We start from the raw sequence: 25,815 nt of genomic DNA on the forward strand, positions 1-25,815 counted from the left end.
TCCTTTTTTTATTTTTGAAAGATCATCTAATAAATTATTGAATATGAACAATTTCCCCATGATGGCTTACGTTATACTGTCAAGCACTCGAATAGTCGAGCGCGCTGTCCTCTGACAGCTCTTGTTATCTTTTTTTATTAATGAAAATGATTGTATTGAAATAATTTCAGAGATGTAGCTGACTTGTGCGATTTGGTGCCATCAGGTCAGTCCAGACACTGAGGTTGTCTTTTTGCAAAGTTTTCTGAATAAAATACATTGAATTTAGTGGTTTGATAAAAATAGAAAATGCCCAGAGCCAGTAGCACTGACACTTGCAGTGTGATATAAGAAATGGCAAAAATATTTTGAACCTTCTCCCATAACAGATATCTCCCTGTTAGCTAACAAACGTTTTTTTGACTGATAGTTCAGTTACATAAATGTGAGGGGACTGTCAGGATGTTTTTTTTTAAATAATAATTATTGATTAAGTGATAAGAAAATATTGAAATTGTGTTCATTGTTATTTGAACTAACTTTAAGAAAGTATTGAAATTAAGTACATTGTTATTTGAACTAACTTGCTTACATTACGTGCATTTCAAGGATTAAGTATGGTGTCCGCTCTCTAGTTTGGGACTTATTTTGGATTTCTGGATTAACTTTTTTAATGCCGCCGAGGGAGGGCATATAGTGATCGAACTGTCCTTCTGTCTGTTTGTCTGATGTCTGTCTGTCCGTCACACTTTGTGTTTAGGTTTCGAAAAATGCTTATAACTTCTTTTGTCGCTTCAGATGTAACATTCATATTTGATATGCATGTGTATATGGACAAGGCCTTTCCATACCCACACAAATTTTTACCCCATGACCTTGACCTTGGGGTCCGCGTTTAGGGTTCGAAAAATGCTCATAATTTCTATCAAAGCATTTATTGGGGGCATACGTCATCCTATGGAGACAGCTCTTTTTTAACAATTTAATTGAAAATAATATATATGTTTTCTTATCTAAGTTAATGTCAAAGTTCTTGTTTAGTAGGTATTTATTGGTTAAAATGATGAAAAATAAATGTTAAATATATTTTTATCTTTCACAAAGTTTTATATTTAAAGGAGGCGCACAATCGGTGTCCAGAATGCAGGGTTGTTTGCTCCAACGAAGACGCTTTGCTGAGCCACTTCTGCAGTCGCCACATCAAGCAACCAGAGACTGGAAAAGAGAGTAAAATTAAGCTGATAGGCTCACCAATGGTATGACTTTAAATCACTAACTTGTGTATGCTTAACAAGCATTTTATGTACAAATAAAGTAACAAAAAAAGGAGGTCAACACATGCACTTTCCCATATAATGCTTTCTGTATCTTTTAGCAGCTAATGACACGATTTTGTGTTGACATACTCAATATGATAGTTATAGCCCTATATAACTGGTATGTTCATTTTAGTTAATCTTTCTATTTTATTAAACCTGTTTGTTTTAGCTAGATTGCTTGAAAAACACAACCAGGATTATTTTTATGCCCCCGGATCGAAAGATCGGGGGTATATTGTTTTTGGCCTGTCTGTCATTGTATGTGTCCATGTGTGTGTGTGTGTGTCCCAAAACTTTAACCAAAACTTTAACCTTCATCATAACTTTTGCAATATTGAACATAGCAACTTGATTTTTGGCATGCATGTGTATCTCATGTAGCTGCACATTTTGAGTGGTGAAAGGTAAAAGTCAAGGTCATCCTTCAAGGTCAAAGGTCAAAAAAAATGATTCAAAAACTTTAACCAAAACTTTAACCTTCTTCATAACTTTTGCAATATTGAACGTAGCAACTTGATATTTGGCATGCATGTGTATCTCATGGAGCTGCACATTTTGAGTGGTGAAAGATCAAGGTCATCCTTAAAGGTCAAAGGTAAAAAAATAATCAAAGTGGCGCATTAGGGGGCATTGTGTTTCTGACAACCACATTTCTTGTTAGCATTGTCTTACCCCTGTTACATGCAATGTACATGTGGCTTATTAAATTGGAAACCCTGGTTTGCATGAGAATATTTTGCAAAACATAGTTGAAAAAACATACATGTATACAAACTTAGTCATTACTGTTAGTATAATGAGCACCTCTATTTCTGAATATTTTGATTGGATGGTTATGGGCCTTTATGCGTGTGTCACATTTATGTATGTGCAAGTGTGTAATTAGACAAAAGAATATATATTTTTTTATTTTTTGGGTAACAATCACTTATTTTAGAGTTATTTATAAGTAAATCTTACAGATTGCATCTGCTAATCATGAACTCAACGAAGTCAGCTCAAGGAAGTGGAAGGCATGCTTGGAAAATAGAAGTTTCCATTATGAAGGCAAATTTTAGTATATTTCAAATTTGTAACCAAATGAAGTGGCAAGATCTTAAATGAAAATTTGATTGAACATTTGTTATCTGTCAAGAGAAACAGTTTGAAGCGAATGAATTAAGTATTGCCTATTGTCTATAAGTTAATTGTGTGACCTGAACCCTGTGAGGGATATTACTTATTTTTATACGCCGGTTTTGAAAAAACGGGACGTATTATAGTTTCACCCTTGGCGGGCGGCGGCGTCCATAACAGTGTCCACTCTCTAATTCAAATAGTTTTCATCCGATCTTCACCAAACTTGGTCAGAAGTTGTATCTAGACAATATCTAGGTGAAGTTTGAATATGGGTCATGCCAGGTCAAAAACTAGGTCACGGGGTCACTTAGTGCATTTGAAGGATTTAGCATTGGTGGCTCTCTAATTGGAGTAGTTTTCATCTGATCTTTACCGAATTTGGTCATAAGTTGTGTGTAAATGATATATAGGTCAAGTTCAAATATGGGTTATGACGGGTCAAAAACTAGGTCGCGAGGTCACTTAGAGCATTTCATGCATTTCGCATGGTGTCTGCTCTCTAATTGAAGTAGTTTTCATCCAATCTTCACAAACTTTGGTCAGAAGTTTTATCTAGACAATATCTAAGTCAAGTTCAATTATGGGTCATGCCGGGTCAAAAACAAGGTCAGGGGTTCACTTAGTACATTTCAAGGATTAAGCATGGTGTCCGCTCTCAAATTGAAGTAGTTATCATCAGATCTTCACCAAATTTGGTCAGAAATTGTGTCAAAATGTTATCTAGGTCAAGTTCAAATATGGGTCAAGCCAGGTCAAAAACTAGGTCACGAGGTTACTTAGTGCATTTCAAGCATTTAGCACGGTGTCCACTCTCTTATTGAAGTAGTTTTCATCTGATCTTCAACAAATGTGGTCAGAAGTTGTATCTAGACAATATCTAGTTCAAGTTCAAATATGGGTCATGCTGGGTCAAAAACTAGTTCACAGGGAGCATTTCAAGGATTTAGCATGGTGTAAGCTCTTTAATTGAAAGAGTTTTCATCCGATCTTCACCAAATTTGTGCAGAAGTTGTGTCTTAATGATATCTAAGTCAAGTTCAGATATAGGTCATGCCGGGTCGAAAACAAGGTCACTTAGTGCATTTCCAGCGTTTAGCAAAACCTTCAAACGGGTGTATCTTGTGACAGTTTAGCACTCTTGTTTATTACATTAAAGCCACACACATTGAAATGAAATACATGTTACTCAGTACATATAGATGCAATTTGAAAGTGTGCAAAATTGTCATTAAATCTATAGCCTAGTTAGCAAGTAATTTATTATTTTATATTTTAAAACTGAATGTATGATTTGTATACGTACATGTTCAATTCGAGAAACACAATTATTTTTAAGTTTTAAAGCACAAGAAAGACGGATTTCTACCTTGCAACCACCAGATATATTCTAATTGGCAAAGATAAAATATGTTTCTTATTTATATCCAAATTTACTATGCCAGATATTTCATTTCAAGGTGTGTGGCTTTAAGGAATGTTTTTTAAATGGGTATATTACCAAGATCTGCACAGCCAGGGTGATATTAACCTTCAGATGTTAAAGCTTTCTAAGAATTTTAAGGCTTGCCTTTTATACTTGAAATGATAAATCATTAACATGTTTTGTTCTTTAGGAACATACAAACATTTCCCACCCACCATGTGGATCAAGATGTTTGAGCTGATGATTCTGGGTCGTATGTGTGGACAAGGTGGTCTTCATTACATCATGATGCAGCTGTGTATTCAACATGTTAACCTGTCCCAGCGGATGTTGATGCTCTTAAATCTCTTAAATGATGTTGAGAAAAATCCAGGACCGGTACTTTATGACAAAATATACATCGTTTATTGAATAACTATATATATTTATTTTAACATTAAAGTGATTTTTTTCTTGCATTTTTGTGCCTTTTGTTACTGAGAACTATTTTATCATATGTTGGTGATTGAAACCCAGGACCTGTAAGTGCTTCTTAATATTTGCAACAAATGACAAATCATGTTAAGTTTTTGAAACATCTGTTTTTTGTTCAGTTAAAGGACATATTGAACTCACTAATTGCTAAGTTAACTTAGATGCATCAAGTTTTTATTGATGATTTCTACTTTCTGTTGAATCATTATCCTTTCCAAAGCCAGAGAGATATAGTGTTGGCGTTTTCCATCGGTCAGTCTGTCAGTCCATCCATCTGTTTGTTACAAACATTTTAGGGCTTCATATCATGAATTTAATAAGATTTCAACATGGAAAAATAAGTGTATGCCATATTCATACAATAGTGCAAATTTACTTTTTTTCTTTCTTTTTAGATTAGTTATTAACAGAAGAACAGAACAGTAACATACTTTTATTACATTAACAGAGGCTCTGATTAGATGTGTATCTGCGTAAAGAACTCATAGAAAATATCAATATATAGATAAATAAAACAAAAAAGGAGTTAAACAAATCATGGTGAAATCCACAATACACACCAAGAGCTATTAGTAGGCTTATCTCCATTGACTTATTTCACAGTAAATCTCTTTTTTTTGCCTTTTCATTAACATTTCAATCAAAAATAACATTTGTGAAAAACTTAGTCAATTATTATAACTAAAGTTAAAAATGTGGACACTGTAAGTTAATTGACTTTGGCTTCCAATCTGCAGTTTACAAAGTTGCTTGTTATAGGAGTATTCGTGCAAATGGATATCCTGCAAGGAAGACTTCCACTCCATAGGACAGCAAGATGCACATATCATCTCTCATGTGGTTCAAGAGAAATGCTGTAGATGGGGAGACTGTACCAAAGTCCTGAGCTTTAATAGTCTTGAAATCCATGAACTTAAACATCTCTATGATGTGAGTTTAGCACTGTGTATGAACTGGTGTTGCTTCATTTTCTGCATATCTTTATCTCAGTCTTCTCTAGTTTTGATGGTCAAATACATATTGTCTGCCAGTTTTTTTCCCCCAATACTGCCGTTCATCGTTTGCTTGCATCAAGAGTTTTAAAAGAAATTAAAACTCATTTGTTTAGTTAGAATCTTATGAAAGACTTAAATGGCCATGTTTAATACAATTGTATAACAACATATACGAGCTAAAAAAATAGTTGGAATAATTAATGTTTATATGAACATAACAAATTTACTTAAAATCATAGGTCTTGTTTTTGTCTGCCACTATAAGAACCAGAACATATTTCGGACATTCGAGGATTGACTTGCTGTGTTAGAGGATCATCAGGTGATGGAAGAAACCAGGCTTTTTTCGACTCAATGTTGATGAAACCTGATCGACATGCTCATCTTGGTTGAGTAAGCCTGGGTTGAGTGTTTCCAAAAAGTAGGTAACCTGGTGAAATCTTAGGAAAACATTGTAACCAGATCCAGGTTTATTTGACTGACAGACCGATGGACAGTGGGTCAACCGTAAATCCCTTCATGTGAAAACGGTAGGGACAAAATAAATATCACATTGCTCTTCTGAGTTCATTTGTAAACCAAGTTTTATCACAAAATTAAAATGGTCAATGTATTATTTTGTGTATTTAAAAATTATGTGAATATTAAGTTTCTTGAAATCTTACTGAGTTTTCTCAATTTTAGCTACTATTCGGACATGGACTGACGGACAAATGGGCAACAATGTCGCAATTTGTATACCAAGTTTAATAAGAATTGTTTCATAAAAGTAACCAATGTGTCTGTTCTATGTCAAGGTAACTACTAGGATGAAATACACAAAAAGATTTTGGTTCACAATAGGGTAGGCTCCGCGTGCCGTGAACCGGGCAACAGCTTTTGTCATTTAACATTTGTGTTATAATGGCATAAGCTGGCAGATACCCTTTAACTTTAACGATGTTTTCCGATAATTTCTCGGAAAATACAATCTAGCAATTTTTATTTAATTTAGATTACTAAAAATTAATATTATATTTATGCCCCCCTTGGAAGAAGAGGGGTATATTGTTTTGCACATGTCAGTTGGTTGGTCCACCAGATGGTTTCCTGATGATAACTCGAGAACGCTTTGGCCTAGGATCATGAAACTTCATAGGTTTATTGATCTCGAAATAGTAAAATGGTTTCCGTATGATAACTCAAGAACGCTTACGCCGAGGATCATGAAACTTCATAGGTACATTGATGATGACTCGGAGATGACATCTATTGATTTTCAGGTCACTAAGTCAAAGGTCAAGGTCACAGTGACTCGAAATAGAAAAATGGTTTCCGGATGATAACTCATAAATGCTTACGCCTAGGATCATAAAATAAAAAAATCATTGGTACATTGATAATGACTGGCAGATGACCCCCTTCACAGGTACATTGATAATGACTGGCAGAAGACCCTTATTGATTTTCAGGTCACTAGGTCAAAGATTAAGGTCATAGTGACTCAAAACAGTTTAATGGTTTCCTGTTGATAGCTCAAGAATACTTAGGTCTATGATCATGAAACTTCTCAAGTACATTGATCATGACTGGCAGATGACCCCTATTGATTTTCAGGTCACTAGGTCAAAAGTCAAGTTCACAGTGACAAAAACGTATTCACAATGGCTGCCACTACAACTGACAGCCCATAGGGGGGGGGGCATGCATGTTTTACAAACAGCCCTTGTTCTGTGTTAAAATTATGTACACGTCTGCGTTAAATAAATATGTTCACATTTGAAATAAAGCTAAAAATGTGTATTGTTGTTATTAGTAATTTGAACCGAATTGCTCTGTGGGAAGTATAAGTACTATCAACCAGACCTAAATATGTGGGTAATTAAAGAGCACGAGAAAAGATGAAAATTAAGTTAGCTCAACCATTTTAAGCAATATTACTGGGTCACACTTTTTACGATGCAAAATCTGAAGGGTCCCTAGACTATGATGATTACTTACACGAGGAGTGTCCTATTCATTGCTGCCGCATGATCCTATCAGTAACGAATTAACGCTTGTATCGTTAAAGCAAGTCGTATATTCACGTTTATAAATATTTAAATAGAAAATAAAGGTTTAATTGTCGCATATCCACCGCATGATGTGTTTCTTATAAAGTGCACGTATATTCAAACCGAACAATTTTGTCCTTAGATAAAAATATACTACATGTGATCATATGTGGCCTCACAAGGCTTATTATGAATTTATTATATCGCCATCGCAATGAGATGTAAATAGTTCATACATGCACAGTCTTCTTTCAACACAACCAAATCACACTTAGAGTCGCGTCTTGCGAAAATAGGTCTTAATGCGTATGCGGCCAGCGTAAGTTAAACACGGTCTGCGCTATTTCGCAGTGATTGTTGTTAGGTCAAAAACGTGCATGAAGAAGTCCGGATTTCCGCAGTGATTTGGCCAAATGCTATGGGTGATTTCTCTGAAATCAATAATTAAAATATTCTGATTCATTCATTCGGGTCTACAGGCGTGAAATTTCCCCATCATTTAAGTGTTTGTTGATAAAGGGTATTTTATGTGAAAAGCTTGGAAAGACAGCTACGCCGAACAACCGAACTAGCATTCATTAATTTGATCAAAATATGCACACAGCAGAATGATTGTGTTTCTTACATGGCTTTTAGAAGAACAGACCATGCAGGCGAGCAGTGAACAATATGATTAGGTTTAGTTGCCCTAACCCTATATACCCTTGGTATGACTTGTGAGTGTTGAACTAATGTGCTACAGCATCACTTAAATACGAACATACGATAGTCAGGTATCCCCGCATAATGACATATAGAATATTACTGGGTAGATACCGCTTGGCAAACTTGAGCCTGGGATAGTCGGTTATACCCGCTTTGTGAAATTAGGCATATAACAGGTTTGATATAGCATTAACAGTACGTACTTGGGGGTTATAGGAAATACCCGCTATATGACTATCCTGTATATAACTAAATGACGTCAAAAATACAACTGATGTGATACGGCATTACTTATACGAGCATAGGGTAGTAAGGTATAACTCGCCTCCTACAAAAATGACCTGATTCGATATGCTTTGAGAGGCCATGTGCCCATTGTGTATTTTCCATACACCCTGAGAAATTTCCATACACCCCGAGTAATCGGTTGAGATATAATGGATACACAGTTAGTAACTGATTGTGTATAGGATATACACCCTCAGTTCCCTTCTCGAGCTTCGCTCTCATACACCATCAGTTACAAAACAGTGTAACTAATACGGTATAACTTATAACAGCATGGGGTAGTAGTATATACCGCTATATAACTCGCTAGTATATTACAGGCTTGATACGGCATTACTTATATACGAGCATTGGGTAGTAGGATATATCCGGTATATTGCTCGCTAGTAAAGTACTGGCTTGATACGGCATTACTTATATACGAGCATGGGGTAGTAGGATATACCCGCTATATAACTCGCTAGTATAGTACTGGCTTGGTACGGCATTACTTATATACGAGCATGGGGTAGTAGTATATATCCGGTACATGACTCGCTAGTATAGTACTGGCTGGATACGGCATTACTTATATACGAGCATGGGGTAGTAGTATATACCCGCTATGACTCTCTAGTATAGTACCGGTTTGATACGGCATTACTTATATACGAGCATGGGGTAGAAGAATATACCCGCTATATAACTCGCTAATATAGTACTGGCTTGATACGGCATTTCTTATAATGAGCATGGGGTAGTAGGATATACCCGCTATATAACTCGCTAGTATAGTACTGGTTTGATACGGCATTACTTATATACCAGCATGGGGTTGTAGAATATACCCGGTATACAACTCGCTAGTATGGTACTAGCTTGATACGGCATTACTTATATAAAGGCATGGGGTATTAGGATATACCCGGTATATGACTCGCTAGTATAGTCCTGGGTTGGTACGGCATTACTTACATACGAGCATGGGGTAGTAGTATATACCCGCTATGGCTCGCTAGTATAGTACTGGCTTGATACGGCATTACTTTTATACGAGCATGGGGTAGTAGGATATACCCGGTATATGACTCGTTAGTATAGTACTAGCTTGATACGGCATTACTTATATACGAGCATGGGGTAGTAGGGTATACCCGGTATATGACTCGCTAGTATAGTACTGGCTTGAAACGGCATTACTTATATACGAGCATTGGGTAGTAGTATATACCCGCTATGACTCGCTAGTATAGTACTGGCTTGATACGGCATTACTTATACCGGGTATACGAGCATGGGGTAGTAGGATATATCCGGTATATGACTCGCTAGTAAAGTACTGGCTTGATACGGCATTACTTATATACGAGTATGGGGTAGTAGGATATACCCGTTATATAACTCGCTAGTATAGTACCGGCTTGATACGGCATTGCTTTTATACCAGCATGGGGTAGTAGGTTATACCCGGTATATAACTCGTTAGTATAGTACTGGCTTGAAACAACATTACTTATATACGAGCATGGGGAAGTAGGATATACCCGCTATATAACTTGCTAGTTTAGTACCGGCTTGATACGGCATTACTTATATAAAGGAATGGGGTAGTAGGATATACCCGGTATATGACTCGCTAGTATAGTACTGGCTTGATACGGCATTACTTATATACGAGCATGGGGTAGTAGGATATACCCGCTCTATAACTCGCTAGTTTAGTACTGGCTTGAAACGGCATTACTTATATACGAGCATGGGGTAGTAGTATATACCCGCTATATAACTCGCTAGTATAGTACCGGCTTGCTACGGCATTACTTATATACGAGCATGGTGTAGTTGGATACACCCGGTATATAACTCGCTAGTATAGTACTGGCTTGATACGGCATTTCTTATACGAGCATGGGGTAGTTGGATATACCCGGTATAAGACTCGTTTACCAGCATGGGGTAGTAGGATATACCCGGTACATAACTCGCTAGTATAGTACTGGCTTGATACGGCATTACTTATATACCAGCATGGGGTAGTAGGATATACCCGGTACATAACTCGCTAGTATAGTACTGGCTTGATACGACATTACTTATATACCAGCATGGGGTAGTAGGATATACCCGCTATATTACTCGCTAGTATAGTACTGGCTTGATACGGCATTACTTATATACGAACATGGGGTAGTAGGGTATACCCGGTATATGACTCGCTAGTATAGTACTGGCTTGGTACGGCATTACTTATATATAAGCATGGGGTAGTAGTATATACCCGCTATGACTCGCTAGTATAGTACCGGCTTGATACGGCATTAGTAATGTACGAGCATGGGGTAGTAGGATATATCCGGTATATGACTCGCTAGTATAGTACTGGCTTGATACGGCATTACTTATATACGAGCATGGGGTAGGAGGATATACCCGCTATATAACTCGCTAGTATAGTACTGGCTTGATACGGCATTACTTATATACGAGCATGGGTAGTAGGATATATCCGATACATGACTCGCTAGTATAGTACTGGCTTGATACGGCATTACTTATATACGAGCATGGGGTAGTAGTATATACAATGGCTGTTTGTAAAACATGCATGCCCCCATATGGGCTGTCAGTTGTAGTGGCAGCCATTGTGTGAATACGTTTTTGTCACTGTGACCTTTGACCTAGTGACCTGAAAATCAATAGGGGTCATCTGCCAGTCATGATCAATGTTCCTATGAAGTTTCATGATCCTTAGTTTCATGATCCTAGGCCTAAGCATTCTTGAGTTACCATCTTGAAACCATTTTATTATTTGGAATAACTGTGACATTGACCTAGTAACCTGAAAATCAAGAAGGGTCATCTGCCAGTCATGATCAATGTACCAATGAAGTTTCATGATCCTAGGCCTAAGCGTTCTCAAGTTATCATCCGGAAACCATCTGATGGACGGACCGACCGACCGACATGTGGAAAACAATATACCCCCTTTTCTTCGAAGGGGTGCATAATTAGAGAGCGGACACCATGCTCAAAGTTTAAAACGCACTGAGTGACCCCTTGGCCTAGATTTTGACCCGGCATTACCCATATTCGAACTTGACCTAGACATCATATAGATACAACATCTGACCAAGTTTGGTGAAGATCGGGTAAAAACAACTTGAATTAGAGAGCGGACACTTAATACGGACCGACAGACAAGACAGGCAGACTGACCGACAAATTTCGTTTGTGGGGGTATAAAAATGTATTAATAATGCTACTGGTATTTCATTTCTGCGTATTTTAGTCTTATATACAATATGTATATTTTCTATTAAGTGCATTATTCCAATTTACTATTCATGACACTAACTTCTACGTTATAAACAAATACTTTCAGATCATTTGCTGTTATTTGTAACTGAACGAGCAAAGAAAAAAATCTTACGTTTTGAATAACTAATAAATCCTTCCAACAATAAGCATTTTTCCTTGTGACTTGACTTTCACTGGGAATCAAACCCAGATCTCCGACTTACTTAGTAAGTCGGCATGTTTTCTTTACACCATGAAAGCGATAAGTTGAAGGAAAAAGCTAATCATTATGTACACAAAATATATTTAATGGATAAAATTTTTAGAAGTCTTTTTCCTACAAGTCTGTATTACCATTTGACCCCCATGGCATGGCCAGTTTTATGCTAACACAATTGTGTTTAGTTTTACTACATTTACACGATGCTTTGCTGAATACCAAATATCTATGCAGTCAGATTCATAGATAATTATAATTAAATACATATAAGGAAAACAAGATACTACAAAGCAGGGTTAATTAAATTTGGACTTGCTCACATTTTGGCAAAATGACTATTTTCCAAAACAATCAAATTATAGAACAAGAGCCCTAAGGTGCTCAACTGTGACCAGAAGTAACTAAACTATTCTGAGAGGGTGTAGTTTAGAATAATAAATGAACTTGATGAAAAATATGTAATTTGTAGGCAAATAATCATTTATAAACTTGACTTTGCTTATCATTACAGCAAATGTCTTGACAAACTTTAAACAAGATGTGTTTGTGAAACACAATGTCCCCCTATATGACGTTTGACCTTGTAGGATGACCTTGACCCTTCACCACTCAAAATGTGCAGCTCCATGAGATACACATGCATTTCAAATATAAAATTGCTAGCTTCAATATTGCAGAAGTGACATTACATGATCAATTTTGACCCATATATTTGACCTTGAAGGATGACCTTGACCTTTCACCACTAAAAATGTGCAGCTCCATGAGATACACATGCATGCCTAATATCAAGTTGCTATCTTCAATATAGAAAAAGTATTCATAAAATTAGCGATTTGGGCCACATATATTTGACATCTGACCTTGAAGGATGACCTTGACCTTTCACCACTTAAAATGTGCAGATCCATGAGATACACATGCATGCCATATATCAAGTTGCTATCTTCAATATTGCAAAAGTATAATAAAATGAGCGATTTTGGACACATATATTTGACATCTGACCTTGAAGGATAAACTTAACCTTTCACCACTCAAATTGTGCAGCTCCATGAGATACACATGCATGCCAAATATCAAGTTGCTATCTTGAATATTGAAATACTGCAAAAGTGTACATTAAATGAGCGATTTTGACCCATATATTTGACCTTTGACCTTGAAGGATGACCTTGACCTTTCACCACTCAAAATGTGCAGCTCCATGAGATACATATGCATGCAAAATATCAAGTTCCTATCTTCAATATTGCAAAAGTTCTTGCAAATGTTAAAGTTGGCGCAAACCAACCAACCAACAGACCAACCAACAGACAGGGCAAAAACAATATGTCCCCCACTACTATAGTGGGGGACATAAAAAAGGAACACAATTTTAAATGCAACTTCCAGTGTTTACAAGCTTTTTTTAATTTGACAATTTGACCCACTTTTTGACGTTATGTGATCCAGTTTCAAAGTCAGCTGAGATTACATTGGGCCAAATGCTCTGATCATCTTTCATGAAAAATGCACATAAAAAAGCCCAATTGTGTGTTAACAAGGTTCTACTCTAGCACTTTAAGAAAAACTGTCATGTCCACTGGCAGCCATGTTAGTCTACAAACCGGAACCAGTTACAAACTCGACAACTGAGCTATCATTAGAATAAATATTCTGACAAAAATTTATGGAGATATGGCTAAAAATGTCACTTCTAGAGAATTTACAAGGTTTCATTATAGCCATAAAAAGACAATTGCCTCGTGCTCTAGTGGATATGTTTTTTGAATAGACATAAAAATTTCGAAACTGGACTGAGCCATCATTTGAACAAATATTCGACCAAAATGCATGAAGATTGGAAAAAAAACAGTGACTTCACTAGTGTTCAAAAGGTTTCACTATAGCTATATAAGGAAAACTGCACAGCCATGTTACATACGGTCAATTATGAAGTTCCACAACTGTTGTCGTACGTTAAACAGTTTTCTAGATAGTAATTTCCCACTATTTTTTCCATCAGTGCAGCTTATGATCAACAGTTAACTAGTCACTTCCACTTTAAACCCGTCCACTGTAAACACAAGGTTTACTGTTTTGACCTTTTTATACTTTTTATTTCTTATTGCTTTTGAAATATCATCTTATATATAATGTTATAATGTTCGCATGTATCTCCAATTATATTCTACAACACCGGTTCAATACATTGAGCTGTACACTATAAATGTAGGGACTAAAATATGATGCTAACATTTCTCATCTCTTCTTCTTCTTGTCAATCACTCAAATGGAAACACTGGCCCCTGTGGTACACATTCTTTTTGATCAGCATGTTTTGTCTGCCAAACTGAAAAAAATAATAATCACAAATAAACATTTTAAAGAGAAGTGTTATGCCCCAACACTAATCTTTAGTTTCAAAACAATTGTAATGTCCAAACAAAATTAAACTAAAATACCAAAGTGTGCAAATTCAAATGCTTTTTACTTTGAGCTAATAGAGAGAGTTATACAGACAACAAGACATTTGCACATGGTGAATACTTGTGTTATTTGGATAAGGCATTACCATGATATAGTCTGAGCAGTAGTAGGACGCAATGCATGCCTCTCCAACCGCTCAACTATTGCGACTGCTAGATGATGATTTCAGCTGAGGAGCTAAACAAAAATGAGCAAGGGCCATAGTTCTGCAAAATTTGGGCTCATACATAATTTATTCCTTTAAGATGCAAATGTTTCCAATGTTGACTAGAAATGGCGCGGCAGAGACCGACGCATATCCCCACGCCGCATGTTTGACCCAGGGGCGCCCCAGGGTTGGTAATGGGGCCATGCATAGTTGACCGTATTGTCATAAGAGAAGTTCAGTATCAATTAGAAGTATGTCGGTGTAGAAATTAAGAAATTATAGTAAAAGGCAATTTTGGGTGGGCGTGGCCTATGTGGGAGGGGCACCCCAGGGTTGGTAATGGGGCCATACATAGTTGAGATTGACCGTATTGTCATAAGAGAGGTTCAGTATTAATTTGAAGTAAATGGGTGAAGAACTTTTAAAGTTATCGAAGGATCCAGAAAAGTGTCAGACTGACAGACACAGAGCGCAAACCGTAAGTCCCTCTCCTTTTTCAAGGGTAGGAAACTAACAAGTTTTGATAATAATGTAAAAATAATGGTCAAAACAAGAAACTGATTGAAATACAAAGTTAGGTCGCCCAAAGAGTGTTCTCATTATGTTATATGCACAAACAGGGATTTCAGATATTAAAGGGGTAAGGACCATGGATAATTAATAAACCCTCATGTCAATTTCATGTGAATTGCCAGCAATTAATTCTTACGTTCACCTACCATTACTAACATCAAGAGTGTCTTGGTTTGGGTAAAGCTTTCGTATATTGTTTGGAGGCATAGTGTAATAGCTGTGATATTTTAGGAATAAAATGAACCTAAACACAAAACTGAAGCAAATCTGCACCTTTCTAGGTATATTTTGACCTTTGACCTTGAAGGATGACCTTGACCTTTCACCACTCAAAATGTGCAGCTCCATGAGATACACATGCATGCCAAATATGAAGTTGCTTTCTTCAATATTGCAAAAGTTATGGCAAAATATTAAAGTTGGAACAAACAAACCAACAGACAGACCAACAGACAGGGCGAAAACAATATGTCCCCCACTATAGTTCATTCCAACGCTCACGGACACTGGAACCCCGGGGAGAGTAGGAAAGCTCCACTATATATATTTCATATATAATAGTCGAGCTAAAAACCCTATTTTACTATGACTCAAGGGCCATAACTCAGGGGTGTCTGGGTCTATTTGGCCCATTATCTAACTTGACCTGGATGTTATTGGCTTACACATTTGCATGAAGTTTGGTGAAGATCTGATGACAATTGCTTGACTTATTGAACGGAAAATAATCCGGACGGACTGACAGACGGACTTACTAACTTACAGACGGACGGATGGACTAACAAACTAAAGGACGGAGCGATTTTAATATGCCCTCAAAATCGCTGGTTCGGGGGCATACAAACGACATTGTATAAAATGTATTGTATTTCTTAAACTGTATGAACTGTTATATCATACATGCCATACGTCCCGGATTTTCCGGGACAGTCCCGGAAATGAAGAACTTGTCCCGCTGTCCCGGAAATCTGTCAAATGTCCCCGAATTTACAAAATCCATATATACATGTACCTTATCTTAGGCTTAACTGCACCTCGAATCTGTGTATATATGCAGCGTCTCCATGACAATGCCTACCCGAATAGGCAGACTACGCTACGTGTCAAAATCGATCAATTAACAGGGGTCCTGTTATCATATTGATTGTCTCACGTTCGCTGTCAAACCGAAAAGGCGGCATTGTTTTGGTTGTTAATTGACTTATATCTACATCGAAACAAGAGTGTAACTAATGTGTGACTGTACGGATTTTAAGTTGACGATCTACCGGTACTGTTTTGTTGTATTTGTTTTATGTGATTGGTTGTATGTATTGTGAATTGATTTGAGTTGACAATCTAACGGTACTGTATTGTTGTATTTTGTATTATATAAATGTTATAAATAAATAAAGGCGTATCAACAACTACGCGTTACACACCGGTCTTAATAACAATAACGCAGTGACGTCACCATCTATGTTTAGAACGCTTACACTGAAAACACATGGCCTGTATCTAGTAAAGGAACTAGTAATGTTTAATTTGACGTTAATAGATCAAGTATATTTTGGATAGGCTTTCGAACTTTTGCAATTAACGATGCGAAACATAACAAAACGTACCAAAAATGCATATGTCTATAAATATCGCTACATTTTATACTTGTCCCGGAAAATCGGCAAAAGTCCCGGACAATTTAACACAATGTCCCGGAATTGGTCTGAAAAATTATGGCATGTATGGTTATATGTAATTTCCATTTAACATTATCATTACATCTTCTCACGCTAGATTGGAAGTCTCTGAACTGTCATATACAGACAGATCAATCCCTTGTTTATCTTCCAGGGATCAGAAGATGTCTTGAAATCATTATGAACTGTTCCATCATTTAAAATACTGTATGAAATAAATGACAAAGTTATGGTTCAGACAAACTTCAGGTTTAAAACACAATAAGTGACCCCATGACCTAGTTTCTGACCGGGCATGATCCATATTCAAACTTGACCTATACATCATCTAGATACAATTTGTGACCAAGTTTGGGTGAAGATCTGATGAAATTTCGGGACAGACTGCCGGACCGACAAAGTGGTTCCTATATAGCCCCCATTACCAAAAAGATAGTATTACCAGCAGTTGGTTTCAATGGAAATTTCTTACCAGACAAGAGGTTTGATGCAAATTGCTGTGAGGGGAAACTGGAAAATATCTGAAACAAAAATAAAGTCTTATATAATTTGAAGCGCTATATTGTTAAATCAAATTTTAATATTTGATAATCATAATACTGCTAGCTGTCTGATTACAGAGGAGTCTTCACAACATAATGCGTTAACAGTTTTCCTGCAATAAGCAAACAGGACAAAATCAACAACACGAGTATTTATAATATATTCAGAGACAAAGATGATCCATCCATGTCTTTGGAAATAAACAAAGGGCATTTAACAATTATTTTGGCCTCATTTTAGCCATGTTGATAAATATAATGGGTCATACTGCTTGGTGTGTTACAAGTGAAACACCATCAAAACCAGTGCTCCAGCTTGGCATGAATGGAAGGGCGCAGCACCCTGCCATTCAAAGATTCCAACCTGTCAACCTTGGACACCCTTCATGCCCTTTGATGAAAATGCCGAGTTGGGAATAGGGAGTTACAGTTGTAAGATCGTACGCGAATATCATTTGCCATTTAAAAGGAATCATGATATTCAAACTTAACCTTTGACCTAGAAGTTGGCAAAGGGTTTGTTTTTAGTTGGTCGCATTTTAGAATTTACAGAGCATATTTTGCAAATCAGTGTGTGTTTAGAAGCCTTAGCTACGGAAAGAACCGCAACTCAATTTGCTAAGAACGATCACCACTGCCTGTCTGCAACAGATGACAAATGATTCTGCTCTAGCAGTGAGTGTATATACCAGCTTGTAAGACGACATTGGCCAGACTAGTGTTTATCATTAAAGTCTGTACGTATTTGTACCATTTTTGACCTCATCCAAGATATCATTGGGACAAATCTTCGGACAAAGTTTCATGATGATCAGACAATAAATGTGGCCTCTAGAGTGTTAACAAGGTTTTACTATATAGCCATAAAAGAAAAAATGCAGAGCCCACTGGCAGCCATGTTTTTCAACCAATCAGCATCATGTTTGAACTCGTCCAAGATATTATTGGGATGAATTTTCTGACCATTTTTCACGAACATCGGAAATAAAAGTGGCCTCTAAAGTGTTAACAAGACTTTACTATAGCCATATAATGAAAAAAATGCCCCGCCCCCTGGAAGTCGTGTTTTCCAAGCAAATGTACCCATTTTCAAACTCTTTCAAGATATCATTGAGACCAATCTTCTGACCAAATTTCATGAAGCTTGACAATAAATGTGGCCTCTAAAGTGTTAACAAGGTTTTACTAAAGCCCTATAAGGAAAAATGCCCCGCCCCCTGGTGGCCATGTTTTTATAGCAACCATACCCATTTTCGAACTCATTCAAGACATCATTGGGACAAATCTTCTGACCAGGTTTCATAAAAATCAGACAATAAATGTGGCCTCTAGAATGTTAACAAGGTTTTACTATAGCCATAGAAGGAAAAATGCTCTGCCCCCTGGCAGCCATGTTTTTCAACCAATCAGCATCATTTTTAAACTCGTCCAAGATATTATTGGGATGAATCTTCTGACCATGTTTCATGAAGATCCGACAATAAACGTGGCCTCTAGGGTGTTAACAAGATTTTACTATAGCCATTTATAGCCATATTAGGAAAAATGCCCCGCCCGTTGGCAGCCATGTTTTTCAAGCAAACATAACCATTTTCAAACTCATCCAAGATATCATTGAGACCAATCTTCTTACCAAATTTCACGAAGATTGGACAATGCGGCCTCTAGAGTGTTCACACGGTTTTACTAAAGCCATATATAACCATATATGGACCATATATAAATAACCATATAAGGAAAAATGACCCTGGTGGCCATGTTTTTAAAGCAACCAAAACCATTTTCAAACTCATCCAAGATATCATTGGAAAAATGTTCTGACCAAGTTTCATGAAAATCTGACAATAAATGTGGCATCTAGAGTGATAACAAGATTTACTATAGCCATATAAGGAAAATGCCCCACCTCATAAATGCCATGTTTTTCAACCAACCGGCGTCATTTTAAAACTTGTCAAAGATATTATTGGGTTGAATCTTAAGTAATATGCATATAATAATGGAAAAAGGGCCATTATTCTTACAAAATGCTTGATACAGTTGTCTGCTCTTCTTTATAGATTGGGGTCATGTTGGTAAATAAGTTTGCAAAATATGAAAGCAATATGTCAAGGGACGTTGAAAATATTTTAGGTGGTACGCCAACTTTAACATAGATTTATCAATAATATGAATATTCAAAATGGTAAAGGGGCCATAATTATTACAAAATGCTTGATAGAGTTGTCTGCTCTTGTTTATAGGTTGGGGTCATGTTGGTAAAGAAAAATGCAAAATATGAAAGCAATATGTCAAGGGACATTGAAAATATTTGGGGTAGTAAACAAACTTAAACATTTGCTGCATTTTCTAAGTGGAATAGGGGCCATAATTATTACAAAATGCTTGATAGAGTTGTCTGCTCTTGTTTATAGGTTGGGGTCATGTTTGTTAAGAAGTATGCAAAATATGAAAGAAATATGCCAAGGGACATTGAAAATATTTGGGGTAGTACGCAAACTTTTAACATTTGCATGCTCACACTAACGCCAATGCTAAGGCTAACGCAAACGCCGGGTGAGTAGAATTGCTTCATTATATAGATTTTATATATAATAGTCGAGCTTAAAAGGGTCTTTCTGTAAATCTTTAAGAGAACAAATTAAAAACTCAACAGGCCTTTTTTATTATTAAATATGCTTGTTTCCATATATAATTTAAGGCCCTAAAATCATTCAGGATATAACTTTGAACATTTTTTACAGAAATAAAATGATCTTAAAGTTCTCTGCAATGCAACTTGTCCATGCTATTCGGGCCGGCTGTGCTCTAACTGCCTATGGAAAATCTTGATTATATATATATTATATATATATACCTGTTGTGACCCTTGAGATCCTTATGAAATGTTCATAATTCACTAATAACTGTATGTAAAAAAAATAGTATTACCAGATAATCGGGTTCAAAAGTTATTTTTTTCAAGACAGGATGGTTGGTGGGAAATGTCTTCCGACGAAACTGAAAAACATCTAAAACAAAAAGAAAGTGACTTCTTGTATAATTTGAAGCACTATTCATTTTAATACAATTGTTTTTTGACAGCCATAGTTCTGCTGAGCCTAAAAATTAAAAGTAGGTCAACAAAACACAAAATGAAATCCAATGATTGCATCACCAAATCTTCAACATATCCAATTAATAAAATTAATGTTTATATATAGACGGTTTTGATACATGGCACAACATCAGGGGTGTCAAATGTCCCAAATTTGAAATCCTAATGATAAAGTCTGGAGTCTGAGCCTGTAGGTCCCTTACAGGTAGAGCCCCCCAAAGCCATAGTTCATTGTTCTTTTTATAGTCTTATATGCTATTTCTGGTGAGTAAAATGCAAACTATTATAAGCCAGACCACCAGTAACACTCGATGTGTAATTGTCATTTTATATGTTATAAAGAACATCGATAACAAGGGCTGTTTGTAAAACATGCATGCCCCCCATATGGGCTGTCCGTTGTAGTGGCAGCCATTATGTGAATACGTTTTTTGTCACTGTGACCTTGACCTTTGACCTAGTGACCTGAAAATCAATAGGGGTCATCTGCAAGTCATGATCAATCTACCTATGAAGTTTCATGATCCTTAGCATATGCGTTCTTGAGTTATCATCCAGAAACCATTTTACTATTTCGGGTCACCATGACCTAGAGCTTTGACCTAGTGACCTCTAAATGAATAGGGATCATCTGCGAGTCATGATCTATCTTCCTATGAAGTTTCATGATCCTAGGCCTAAGCGTTCTTGAGTTATCATCCGGAAACCACCTGGTGGACGGACCGACAGACCGACCAACCGACATGTGCAAAGCAATATACCCCCTCTTCTTCGAAGGGGGGCATAATAAATGTTAATCCACTAACCATACAGTAAATCAACTGTCCAAAAATATATCCAGATATGTCTTTTGCAAATGAAATAATATATGCACTAAGTTTGACAGCAGAAAATGGAAATTTAATGATGGGGGACATATGCTACATTTTGTAGTATGTAAGATTTCTGGAAAGTAGCCAAGAGGTTAGGTCAGTTACCTTTTATGTCCGTGTCAGCGGATAACCAATCAGACAATAGTAAAACAAGGGACAAAATTGTCACAAAACCAGGTTTTTAATGTAGAAAAACGTCTGTTAGAGGGAGACAACTCAAACTGAACTGATTGTTTATAATTGACCCCCTTTGTTTCAAAATAAATATATTTTTAGTTGTGGCGACCTTGACCTTGGAGATATTGACGTAATTCTAAAGTGCGATACAACGTCCCACGATGGTGAACAAATATGCCAAATCATTTTTAAGTCTCACAATAAATGACATAGTTTTGGCCCGGACAAGCTCTTTTATGGCCATTTTTGACCTTTGAACTCAAAGTGTGACCTTGACCTTGGATATATTGACAGTATTCTTTTGAGCGACACACCGTCTAATGATGGTGAACAAATGTGCCAAATGATTTTAAATTCTCACCAAGAACCACAACGTTATGGCCCGGACAAGCTTGTTCCGTCCGCCCGCCAGCCGGCATTTGCCAAATTGAATAACCCGTTTTTTTCTTTGGAAAACCTTGTTAAAAAGACCAGGAAAAATCCATACTATGCGCACATGCCCGGCATGCCAATGAAGCAATTACAATATTTGTTCACACCCCCTTAAAACAAATCATCAGATTTACACTGATCTAAAATTCAATCCTGAATGGCTCAAATCGGGATTTCCAAATAATCCGGACAATTAACACCCTTGCAACATGCATGGGTTGCTAAGTTACTAAATGTCCTACATATAACAAATTCAGAATTTGTGTACCATCCCACTCACATAAATAGCAATTGCAAGATGATGTCCATTACAAACCTGTTTGTTATCATTCTGACCTTTTTCTACTTCTATAGTTTTTCAAATTTTAATGTGATTAAAGTGCAAACACCTGATTATAGAAGGTATTCCTAAGATCATATTGCTTGCCATGAGTAATAATCCAACAGATTGGCTTTGTTTGTATGCCAATAGATAGAGCTTGCACATTCTTTTTCAATATGTGGTTATGGACAACTGTAAACATTACTTCATGTATTTTAAGGGGCCTTTGCATGTTTTGGTAAATTGACAAAATAAAACAAGAGCAGCTGTCACCATAGGATGACTTATGCCCCCTATAAATGCTTGATAGAAGTTATGAGCTTTTTTCGAAACCTAAACACAGATTTCGAAACCTAAACGCGGACCCTAAGTTCAAGGTCACAGGGGTCAAAATTTGTGTGCGTATGGAAAGGCCTTGTCCATATACACATGCATACCAAATATGAAGGTTATATCTCAAGGGACATAGAAGTTATGAGCATTTTTCAATATCTAAACGCAGATTTCGAAACCTAAACGCGGACCCTAACTTCAAGGTCAAGGTCACAGGGGTAAAATTTTGTGTGCGTATGGAAAGGCCTTGTTCATATACACATGCATACCAAACATGAAGGTTATATCTCAAAACATAGAAGTTATGAGCATTTTTCAAAACCTAAACGCAGATTTCGAAACCTAAACGCGGACCCTAAGTTCAAGGTCACAGGGGTAACAATTTTTGTGCGTATGAAAAGGCCTTGTCCATATACACATGCATACCAAATATGAAGGTTATATCTCAAGGGACATAGAAGTTATGAGCATTTTTCAAAACCTAAACGCAGATTTTGAAACCTAAACACGGACCTTAAGTTCAAGGTCAAGGTCACAGGGGTAAAAATTTGTGTTCGTATGGAAAGGCTTTGTCCATATGCACATGCATACCAAATATGAAGGTTATATCTCAAGGGATATAGAAGTTATGAGCATTTTTCGAAACCTAAACGCAAAGTGTGACAGAAATACGGACCGACAGACGGACAGTCTGATAACTATATGCCCCCTTTTCTTTGAAAGGGGGCATAAAAATTGTTTAAGACTTGCACATTTTTGTTGCAGTTATGATATTTGTGAGAAAACAGTTATACTTAACATTAACAACCTGAAATTGATAAAACGTTGCAAAGCAAAACAATTGAATAATTTGGAGTTCTGTTGTCGTTTTTTGTGACACTACGAGCTTTGCTTATAGAAACTAAAAGTATAAAATATTGTATGAGCATGGATGGCCGTCTTAGCGTTAGACTTTTACTCCAGAGGTCAGTGGTTCGAGCCCAGATGAGGATTACTTTTTCTTTTAATTTGTTCTTGTTTTTTAATTGAGCTTTTTAGATTTAATGTTTACATTTATAAATATAACACATTTAATGACAAACTTCAATACATGCCATAATCTGTTATAAGGTCCATTAAATACCAAGATGAGTATCAAGGAACCTGAGTGAAACATTTTATTTTATTTCGGATATATACAGGACTGCTTATTGGAAACAAAAAGTTTGCTCGATTCTTGAATGACTTACAAAAATGTTTATCAAATCAAGTAGGTTCGTTTATTCTTCGTCTGTTGTCCCATCTCGCCAACAGTCAACTAGCTCCCTCCAGGCTTGTCAGTTCCAGGCGAGTCTCTCTAGCTGCCCCCATTTTGGCCCATCTGCTTAGAATCTGCATCCAGGTCACGGCGCCAGGTGTTACTGTATTTGAAATAAAGTAGGTTGGATGCCATTAAATGTGACTTTAAACACCATAATGACAGACAAAATAACAGGTTTATTTCCCTTCAATTAATAACAAGCAAATTCATTGAATTGATATCCCCCGCTAATTAGCTTCTGGACACAAAAGTGTTATATTTGACACTCAGGTAAAAAAGCATTTTTTTAGGTTCGAAGGGCCATAACTCCGTTATTAACAGAGAGTGTACAATGCCATTTGGCATGCATCATCCTCTTATCTATACATATACTCATACCAAGTTTCAATGAAATCCACTTAAGCACTTCCAAGATATGGCTCCCAACACAAAAGTGCCGGATGGACGGAAAGACGGGCGGACAAGGCCAAAACAATATCCCTCCGCCTATTGCAGGGTGATAATAACATGAATGTAAATTAAAGCCAGCACATATATGAATTAACTGCCTAGATAGGTGTATTAAATATAATTTAGGGCTGTACAATACTTACTGATATGTGAGCATATATTTACTTTTAGTAAATATAAATAAATGTAACAGTAATACTTACACACTTGTGACTGTGAGTTTATACATGTAACTAAACTTCCTTTATAATTTTATAACAGTGTTTTATTCCTGCCATAGTATTAAGAAGTCACTTGTTCAATAACACATTTAAGCATGAGCTGTTTTTTTTAATCTGCATACATAAGAAAACATCGAAAAAAAACACAAGAGGAGCATGTATCCGAAAGTAAATTACGTCCGAAATCGGGCAAGTTAAGCATGCGCGAAATTCACCAAAACATCGATTAAATATGGTTTAAACAGAATCATATGTAAAACTTGAATGATAAATTAAACATTATCCAACAAAAGCATGCAGCTTTAACCAAAAAACAACAGCAAAAATCAGCAATATAGCGATGTTGTTGAATAACTCAGCGAAGGCTAGCAAGAACTTGAAGAAGAGAATTTTCCAGGGGAAACAACTAAAAAAGTAATGCAAACGGATTTAAATGGCTCATGCACGAAATTTTATAATATAGCAACAACACATGATTTAGCTATAGAATTAGAATGCGAAAGATTTTTTTTAACTATTACTCGAAGATTCCTTAACTAAATAAAATATCAATAAAAATTAAAACTTTGAGTTTGACCTACTTATCAATCAATGGTCAAAACAACCTCGAAATAGCTTTTTCTTCATGTCAACAATACAATTGTTGATTTAATGTTGACGTAATACTAATAATGGTAATACTATCCATATTCTCTACCTAGAATATTCATCATATTAAAATATCCAATAAATGTAGTATATTTCTTTTCACGCTAACAATTCAAGATGGCTTACAATCGGTTTTGCTTGGGCATGCGCATTGCAAGCCTATTTGGTTTGGTCCCGCCTTTTTCTCCATATATGGTCATTTGAGCTTGTGGACGGCCGTGGACCATCCACCTACAGGAAAACAACACGGTGTAAACAACCTACCGGATGTTGACAGTTTGAATATAACCCCAAAGAAAACCGAATGTACAATAAAGAAATCGTAGATTGCGAGAGCAATTTACGAGGGGGTTATTGAAACGGTTTACGATAATCGTAAATCCAATCGCAACTACTCGAGTTACGATAACGTAATATTTACGATACGATATCATATTGAAACGATCCCCAGAGGCGTAATATAATGAAAAAGGAATTTGAAATTTACGATACATAGTGCAAACGCTTGCGAGTTTTTATTGAACTCTTTGGAACTATTGTATTGCCCATTTACGCAAATGGAATCATTCCACGCATTTCACAAATGTACACAATTGAACATAATTGGTATTGGGTTACGTTATGCATTGCTTCGACAAATGTATGTATATAGGTTTGTTAACATAAAAAAAAACATACAAATGTTATAATAATGAATTGAGACTGAAATACGATATTATGC

At 36.4% G+C, this 25,815-nt stretch overlaps 1 protein-coding gene and 2 long non-coding RNA genes across 4 annotated transcripts in view; 2 read left to right on the forward strand and 1 right to left on the reverse strand.

Annotated features, from left to right (window-relative positions):
- The window catches only part of LOC127850612 (uncharacterized), a 1,644,088-nt gene that overhangs the window by 1,017,488 nt on the left and 600,785 nt on the right, over positions 1 to 25,815 (forward strand). The gene's annotated exons all lie outside the window — the stretch shown is intronic.
- On the reverse strand, positions 1,100 to 25,313 carry LOC127850644 (uncharacterized). The gene is made up of 6 exons (XR_008035395.1): positions 25,144 to 25,313; positions 23,705 to 23,875; positions 20,174 to 20,253; positions 17,173 to 17,221; positions 14,071 to 14,166; positions 1,100 to 1,194 (listed from the first exon to the last, which is right to left on the reverse strand). It is a non-coding gene; the product is annotated as an uncharacterized LOC127850644 (long non-coding RNA).
- On the forward strand, positions 4,143 to 5,259 carry LOC127850643 (uncharacterized). Its single transcript, XR_008035394.1, has 2 exons — positions 4,143 to 4,218; positions 5,074 to 5,259. It is a non-coding gene; the product is annotated as an uncharacterized LOC127850643 (long non-coding RNA).

This window comes from Dreissena polymorpha, chromosome 11 (genome assembly GCF_020536995.1).
Source record: "Dreissena polymorpha isolate Duluth1 chromosome 11, UMN_Dpol_1.0, whole genome shotgun sequence".
Taxonomy (NCBI): Eukaryota; Metazoa; Mollusca; class Bivalvia; order Myida; family Dreissenidae; genus Dreissena; species Dreissena polymorpha.